The 7,917-nt window shown below is 44.6% G+C and overlaps 1 long non-coding RNA gene across 1 annotated transcript; it reads left to right on the forward strand.

The window, feature by feature from the left end:
- The first annotated feature begins 669 nt into the window (after positions 1 to 669).
- On the forward strand, positions 670 to 7,640 carry LOC134808213 (uncharacterized). The gene is made up of 3 exons (XR_010150761.1): positions 670 to 835; positions 1,550 to 1,647; positions 6,123 to 7,640. It is a non-coding gene; the product is annotated as an uncharacterized LOC134808213 (long non-coding RNA).
- Positions 7,641 to 7,917: the final 277 nt, after the last annotated feature.

Below are 7,917 nucleotides of genomic sequence, written 5' to 3' on the forward strand. Positions count from 1 at the left end.
TGTGAGCCACCATGCTCGGCCACAGGCACCAACTTTGAATAGCAAGGTTCTAATCACACATTTCAAACTTCTGCTTCTTCTTCTTCTTATTTTTTTGAGATGGAGTCTCACTTTGTCGCTCAGGCTGGAGTGCAGTGGCGCTATCTCAGCTCACTGCAACCTCCATCTCCCAGGTTCAAGTGATTCTTCTGCCTCAGCCTCCCAAGCAGCTGGGACTACAGACATGTGCCACCATGCCCAGCTAACTTTTATATTTTATGAAATATAAAAATATAGAGATGGAGTTTCACCACACTGGCCATGCTGGTCTTGAACTCCTGACCTCAAATGATCCACCTGCCTCGGCCTCCCAAAGGGCTGGAATTACAGGCATGAGCCACCAACCCTAGCTCAAACTTCTCATAAGTATTCCCATGTTTAAAAAAAATATACAACTGGCTTTACCAGTTGTGCATTTTGTTTTACTCATTAAACTTGAGATTTTAAAACTGGGTTATGTTACAATCAGCCCTTATTGCATCACAAATGAGTATGTGGAGATTGTAAACTAAGTGAAGTGGCTTATCCAGTTGCCAAGGTGATGCAGGATTTTTCTCAACCCCTTTGTCAGACTTGTGACGGGGGTACCCCATTTACTCAGCCTGCCACGCTCAACCCCTTGCAGGAGGGAGCACATGAGTGAGCAAGTGCGGGATCTGGATGGCTGCTTTGGGTGCTGCCAGGAGCAGGCTGCGTGCAGGCCTGGCAGCAGTGCCCAGGTTGGGGTGCCTGCAACCCCTGAAGCTCCAGAGGGCATGTTACAGTGTTCTTTTAGCTCTGCCGTCTGTGGACAGTGGTGTGTTATCAGCTCAGTGAGCCCCTTGCCTCATTGTGTGGGGTGGCTGCCCTCTGCCAGTGAGTGCAAAGGGCCACTGTGACAGCCTTTTTTGGGTACCCACATTCAGTGGATCCCAAGCTCTTGTGTGGCATCTAAGATGAATGAAATAGCCCAGACACTTGAAGGATGGTGAAGGTGGAGAATTGTGTTAGGCAATGGGAAATGCCTCTCAGCAGAGAGGGGAGCCGGAGAGGGGACAGGACAGGCAGGTAATCTTCCCATGAAATCCGGCTGTCTCCAGCCGGCTCTTCCTTGTAGTCAAGCCGTCTCTCTGAAATTAAGCCATCTCTCCTCTGAAGCCCATCTGTCTCCCTGAAGGCAAGTCGCCTCTCTCCAGTCAAGCCACTTCTCTCCCTCTACTGACTGAGTCTGGGGTATTTATAGGCACAGGATAGGGGCATGGGGTGGCCCATAGGTAGTTTCAGAAAAGGCAACATTCAATCAGTAAAAATACATTATTCAGAAAGAACCGATCGGAAGAGAGCCAGCAAACGGGGATAGACGTTCTCACTTTGGATGCAGGTTTCAGGCTTTTGGGCTCAAAGGTAGGGTTTTGCCAGGGACCCACCTGTCTGCCTAGAATTTCTCTGCTTCCTGCCTCTATCAAAGGGTATGGTTAAAATGAGAATTTTTTTTTTTTTTTTTGAAACAGAATCTTGCTTTGTTGCCTAGGCTGGAGTGCAGTGGCATGATCTTAGCTCACTACAACCTCTGCCTCCTGGGTTCAAGAGATTCTCACGTCTCAGCCACCTAAGTACATGGGATTACAGGCACGCACCAACACACCCAGCTAAGTTTTGTATTTTTATTAGAGATGGGGTTTCACCATTTTGGCTAGGCTGGTCTTGAACTCCTGACCTCAAATGATCCCACCTCAGCCTCCCAAAGTGCTGGGATTACAGGCATGAGCCACCCCATCCAGTCCTAGACCAAGGACCAAGGTTTTATGGTGCAGATTAAGCCTCCCTGTAGCAAGTTTCAGAGTTCTTATCAGACCTGAAAAGGTGCCAGACTCTTAAGTGAATTCTCTCCTAGATCAGGAAAAGGACTTGGAAAGCAAAAGGGACTTTTTTTTTCTTTTTTTCTTTTTTTTTTTTTTTTACAAAATGTAGATTTTCCCCACAAGAGGCAGCTTTGCAGGGTCATTTCAAAATATGTCAAAGAAATACATCTTGGAGTAAAATATTTTTATTTCTTTCAGGGCCTGCTCTCTGTCATGTGATGTTATACCAAAGTCAGGCTGGAATTTGGTGTCTTATTGCTACAAAAAGTCTGTTTCTTCAGTCTTAAGATTTCTGCTGTAATGTTAAAACTGCCTAGCTGTGCCTGAATTTCAAAGGGAGGAAAGTAAAATGAGGGATCTCAGACAACCCCCTTCCAATCACGACCTGAACTAGATTTTCAGGTTTACTTTGGAATGCCTTTGGCTGAGGCAGGGGGCAGGCATCAGTAAGTTGAGGTGCATAGAATTTTATTTTTGGTTTACATTATCATGAGACAAAAAAACTGGAAGTTGGAGGGCCATGTTGGAGCATGTGTTCAGTGGGTTCAAGCAAAGGGGAAAGGTTTGTCGATGTGTTTGTCCATGTCTCCTCACTCATTCTGGAGGAGTGCTTCTTCTGACCACCATACTGACACTCAAGCAGCCCAGCTACTCGGGAGACTGAGGCAAGAGAATTTCTTGAACCTGGGAGGCGGAGGTTGCAGTGAACTGAGATTGGGCCACTATATTCCAGCCAGGGTGACAAAGCAAGACTCCATCTCAAAAAAAGAGAAAACCTTGGTCTTCATAACCTCTTATCTTTTTTTAATTTTTCTTTTCTTTCTTTCTTTTTTTTTTTTTTTTTTTGAGAGGGTAGCAGCAAGATCATGGCTTATGGCACCTTCAACTTCCTGGGCTCAAGTGATCCTCTCACTTCAGCTTCCCAAGTAACTAATAATTTTTTTATTTGTAGAGACAAGGTCTTGCTTATGTTGCCCAGGCTGGCCTAGAACTTTTGGCTGAAGCAATCCTCTTGCCTCGACCTCCCAAAATGCTGGGATTACAGGCATGAGCCACCACACTTGGCCCCAGATAGTTCTTTCTACTGATTCCAGGTCTTTAGATAATAACTCTTTCAACCAATTGCCAATCAGAAAATCTTTGAGTCCGCCTATGACCCAGAAGCCCCCACTTCTTGTTATTCCACCTTTCTAGACCAAACCAATGTACATCTTACATGGATTTGTTGCGGGACCTTTCCTTAGTTCAGCTAAAGACGGGGTTCCTTGTCCCACAGCCGCGAAAGTTTAGGCTTGCAGATGGTTTGAAGGATGAGTAAAACAGGGTATTATTGGGTGAAAAGGAATAAAAGGGGGAACAGGGACTCTCCGCAAGGTCGGAGTTACTCTAATGTGCTTCCCGCCTTGCAGTTTGAATCCTAGGTTCCACACAGGAAGAGGAGGGGCCAGGCTCCTCCCCGCTACCAACGGGGTGAACTTCTGTAGCTCCACCCCAGTGCGCAGGCCGGTTGAAGTTTTGCCAGGGACCCCTCCCGGACCCCTCCCACCCGGCCGTCTCATATTGATTGATGTCTACGTCTCTCTAAAATGTATAAAACCAAGCTGTAGCCCGATCACTTTGGGCACATGTTGTTAGGACCTCCTGAGGCTGTGCAACAGGCATGTCCTTAACCTTGGCAAAATAAACTTCTAACTTGATTGAAACTCACCTCAGATACTTTTTGGTTTACAGTTGATTAGTTAAGCTTAGAACAGTTTGTCCCCCTGAAACCAGCTAACCACAGAGAATACCCTCTCCTCTTCAGATTACTGAGACTTTCCCTGCTTGCAAAAGAACCCAAACCATAAAAGTCACCCCATCTGTAACTTGTTTCCCCACCGGAAAAAAAAAAGTCTAAGGTAAAACCACCTTAAGACACTCTGGAGTGCAATAGCCAGAAAAAGATCATCTCCTTAGACAGAGAGAGAGAGAGAGAGAGAGAGAGAGCGCACGAGCAAGCACAAGCTATCCTTATGACCTAGCTGTGGAAATCCTGTAACCTCACTTTCACCACATTCTATTCTTTGAAGTGAATCACCAGGGGGTCTGGCCCACATCATGAGGGAGTGTACTAGGCTTCACATTTTCAAGAAAGTAGTGTCAGATGTATTGGGACATATTTTGAAACCACCTGATGGTCATATCCAATGGCAGTAGAAGGAGTTGCCCAGGAAGATAGGCAGTAACTCAGGTCCAACAGTAGCTTGTTCTAGCATTCTCTCAACATAAGTATTACTGTCCTCATTTTTCTTGCTTGGAGGAATTAAAATAATATAGAATTCATCTAAATTCAAATAGTACTATAGCAGGTGCAACATATTTACTCTAGTCTGCCGCCTCACACAAGAAGATATTGGTTAAATCTCTCTGGATATAGAGAGGAATTTTATCCTAGTATTTGTCTCTCTGCCATTTGGCAATCCCACCACCACAACCAATACAGAAAATCAGGGATGTTAGGTGCACACTTTGGAAAATCATCAGAGACACCTGCTTTATGCAAAAAAAAAAAAAAAAAAAAAAAAAAATAGAGTGAGAGAGAGATGTTTTCATCACAGAGGGAAGAGATTCTTGGAAGGAAGCCTCATAGAGTTAACCAAAATAATGAATAAGCTGAGTCTAAAGAGTCACAGTAATTATTTCATGTTAAAGATGTTAGAAGAAAAAAAATACTGAAAAAAGTTTTGCATTAGAATTAAATTTAAAAGGCTAAATTATAACTCTCATAAGACTAATGGTCAATTTTTTGTCTGGGTTCTTTGTGGCTATTGGATTTGTGATTTACAAAGAGGATGTTTGACCCCAGGGAAGCAAGTAACATCCCTTTCACAAAATAGCATTCATTGCTCAAAGTCTCTGAAAGCTGAAGGAACTGTAAAAGATCAATAATCAGTTTTAAAATGTGATTCACATAATGCTGTCTGGATTCAGGAAATGGGCAAATTCTGATTATTTTATTTTATTTTATTTTTTGGAACGAAGTTTCGCTCTTGTTGCCCGGGCTGGAGCGCAATGGCACGATCCCGGCTCACTGCAACCTCTGCCTCCCGCGTTCAAGCGATTCTCCTGCCTCAGCCTCCTGAGTAGCTGGGATTACAGGCGCCCGCCATCACGCCCGGCTAATTTTTGTATATTTAGTAGAGACGGGGTTTTACCATGTTGGCCAGGCTGGTCTTGAACTTCTGACCTCAGGTGATCCACCCGCCTCGGCCTCCCAAAGTGCTGGGATTACAGGCGTGAGCCACCATCCCTGGCTGATTATTTTATTAATGAGGGGTACATAGGAACAAAAAAATATAAAATAAGAAACTGCTAAGGACTTTCTCTCCTGCCATGGTTGAATCTGAACCTTGAAGCCAGAAAAATAAATAGCAGTGGAGCAGAAATATCACTACTGTCTCCTCTCAGGAGTCATTCCATCTTGATCAATTCTGTCCTTCCAAGCATAGCTTGAGTTTACTGGTCCTGAGACATGACAGAGATGTGTCCATCTTGGGCAACTAGCCACAGGAAAAAGACTTGTGACCCAGGCCAGTTTATCTTCACTTGGTGGCCAGCCAGCAAGGTGTTAACATCCAGAGAGTTGAACACATATACAGACAGACCAGTTTCCTGGCACTCGATTCTCCTAGTTCAACAATTCCAGAAGAAAGACCATACCTTTCTTTCTGGTTGCTTCATAGGCAAATGCTGTAGAAATCCACTTTATCTAGGAATAAAAGCAACTAGGAAATCAAGCAACTGAATTTCGGGGCTTCAATTTTAATGGGCTATAAAGGCTTTTCTTGATGGGTGATCAAAAGATGTTGTGGAAAAAAATAAAACAAAAAAGACAATGGCTTTGAATTAGCTGGGTGTGGTAGCACACACCTGTAATCCCAGCTGCTCAGGAGGCTGAGGCAGGAGAATCGCTGGAACCCGGGAGGCAGAGGTTGCAGTGAGCCAAGACCGCGCCACTGCATTCCAGCCTGGGCGACAGAGTGAGACTCCGTCTCAAAAGACAATGGCTTTGGGGTGGAAGTTGATAAAGAGGATTGTGAGCATGGGAATCAGTATTGTAGAGGATTGAGCACTGATTTGTCTGGGGTACTCTTACACTGCTCAGGGTGCATTTTTTTCTTCTTTTTTTCTCCTTAACATAAAATGAGAAAGGATGCATTTTTGAATCCAAGTACTTATTGACCAACTATTTCACATTCACAGTATGAAAACGTCACACTACCTTTGCTCAGGTCTGTGCCAGAATCAACTTTTAATGCTATATTTAATAGAGAAAATGATGAGGAAGTTTCTGCAAAGAAGGAATGACAGAATTAGAATATAACAATTTTGCAATGCCTAATGAATTACTGGATCTAGGCAACATTCATCAATGGCTGCTAATATTATAGAAAGAAAGAAAACCAGACATTATATATCTCATGCTAGAAGTGCACAAGACCACTTAAATAGTCTTCCCCTCCACCAAAATCCAACCTGAGTCTGATCATACCTTGAAATCAATCTACCATGTTTAGAAAATACTCAAGGGAAGGCCAGGAGTGGAGATTCACACCTGTAATCCCAGCACTTTGGGAGGCCAAGGTGGGTGGATGGATTACTTGAGGTCAGGAGCTCAAGAACAGCCTGGCCAACATCACGAAACCCCAGTCTCTAATAAAAATACAAAAATTAGGTGGGCCTGGTGGTGTGCGCCTGTAGTCCCAGCTACTTGGGAGGCTGAGGCACAAGAATCACTTGAACCTAGGAGGCAAAGGTTGCAGTGAGTCAAGCTCGCACTACTGCACTCCAGCCTGGGTGACAGAGTGAGAGACTCTGTCTCAAAAAAAAAAAAAAAAAAAAAAAAAAGGCCGGGTGTGGTGGCTCACACCTGTAATCCCAGCACTTTGGGAGGCCATGGCAGGTGGATCACCTGAGGTCAGGAGTTTGAGAACAGCCTGGCCAACATGGTGAAACCCCGTCTCTCCTAAAAATACAAAAATTAGCTGGGCATGGTGGCGCATGCCTGTAGTCCCAGCTTCTCAGGAGGCTGAGGAAGGAGAAGTGCTTGAACCCAGGAGGTGGAGGTTGCAGTGAGCTGAGATCATGCCCTCCAGCCTGGCAACAGAGTGAGACTCCATCTCAAAAAAACAAAAAACAAGGGAAGAAGTAACATCATACATGAGACCTTGGAGATGCAATCAGAAAACTCTAGAATGTAGAAAACTGTATAGCAGGGCCAGGTGCGGTGGCTCACGCCTGTAAGCCCAGCACTTTGGCAGGCCGAGGCAGGCGGATCATGAGGTCAAGAGATCGAGAGCATCCTGGCCAACATGGTGAAACCCCGTCTCTACTAAAAATACAAAAATTAGCTGGGCGTGGTGGCACGTGCCTGTAGTCCCAGCTACTCGGGAGGCTGAGGCAGGAGAATCGCTTGAATCTGGGAGGTGGAGGTTGCAGTGAGCCAAGATCATGCCACTGCACTCCAGCCTGGCAACAGAGCGAGACTCCGTCTCAAAAAAAAAAAAAAAACACACACACACAACAACAACTGTATAGGACAAGTAAATTAGTTTTTCATCAACAACAATGACGGAGAGTGGTGTATGAATCAGAGAGAGAGAGGAGGAGAGAGAAGGGGAACAGAGGGAAGGCAAGGAGAAAGGAGAGGAGAGGACTAAGAGATATCAAAACCAACCACAATGTATGGACCTTATTTGGCTTCCAATCTAAACACACTGTAAAAAAAAAAAAAAAAAAAAAAAAAAAGAAAAGAAAAAAGGCCAAAGTCATATACACTCTTTTTATCCTTTCACTTTTCCTTTTGGCTGAAAAATGCAGACATTACGGTCCCCCATGCAGACAAGGACACCACACAGGGATGGTAAAATATGAGATGGAAGGACCATGGTCCCCAAACAGCTTTATATGCAGCAGAGCCACCATGTCAGCTCAGTCGTTTACACACGAGGGAAGTGAATTATGTTGACAAAACTATGGCAAGAGCTCGAGCTATAGA

The sequence above is a fragment of the Pan troglodytes genome, chromosome 14 (assembly GCF_028858775.2).
Source record: "Pan troglodytes isolate AG18354 chromosome 14, NHGRI_mPanTro3-v2.0_pri, whole genome shotgun sequence".
Taxonomy (NCBI): domain Eukaryota; kingdom Metazoa; phylum Chordata; class Mammalia; order Primates; family Hominidae; genus Pan; species Pan troglodytes.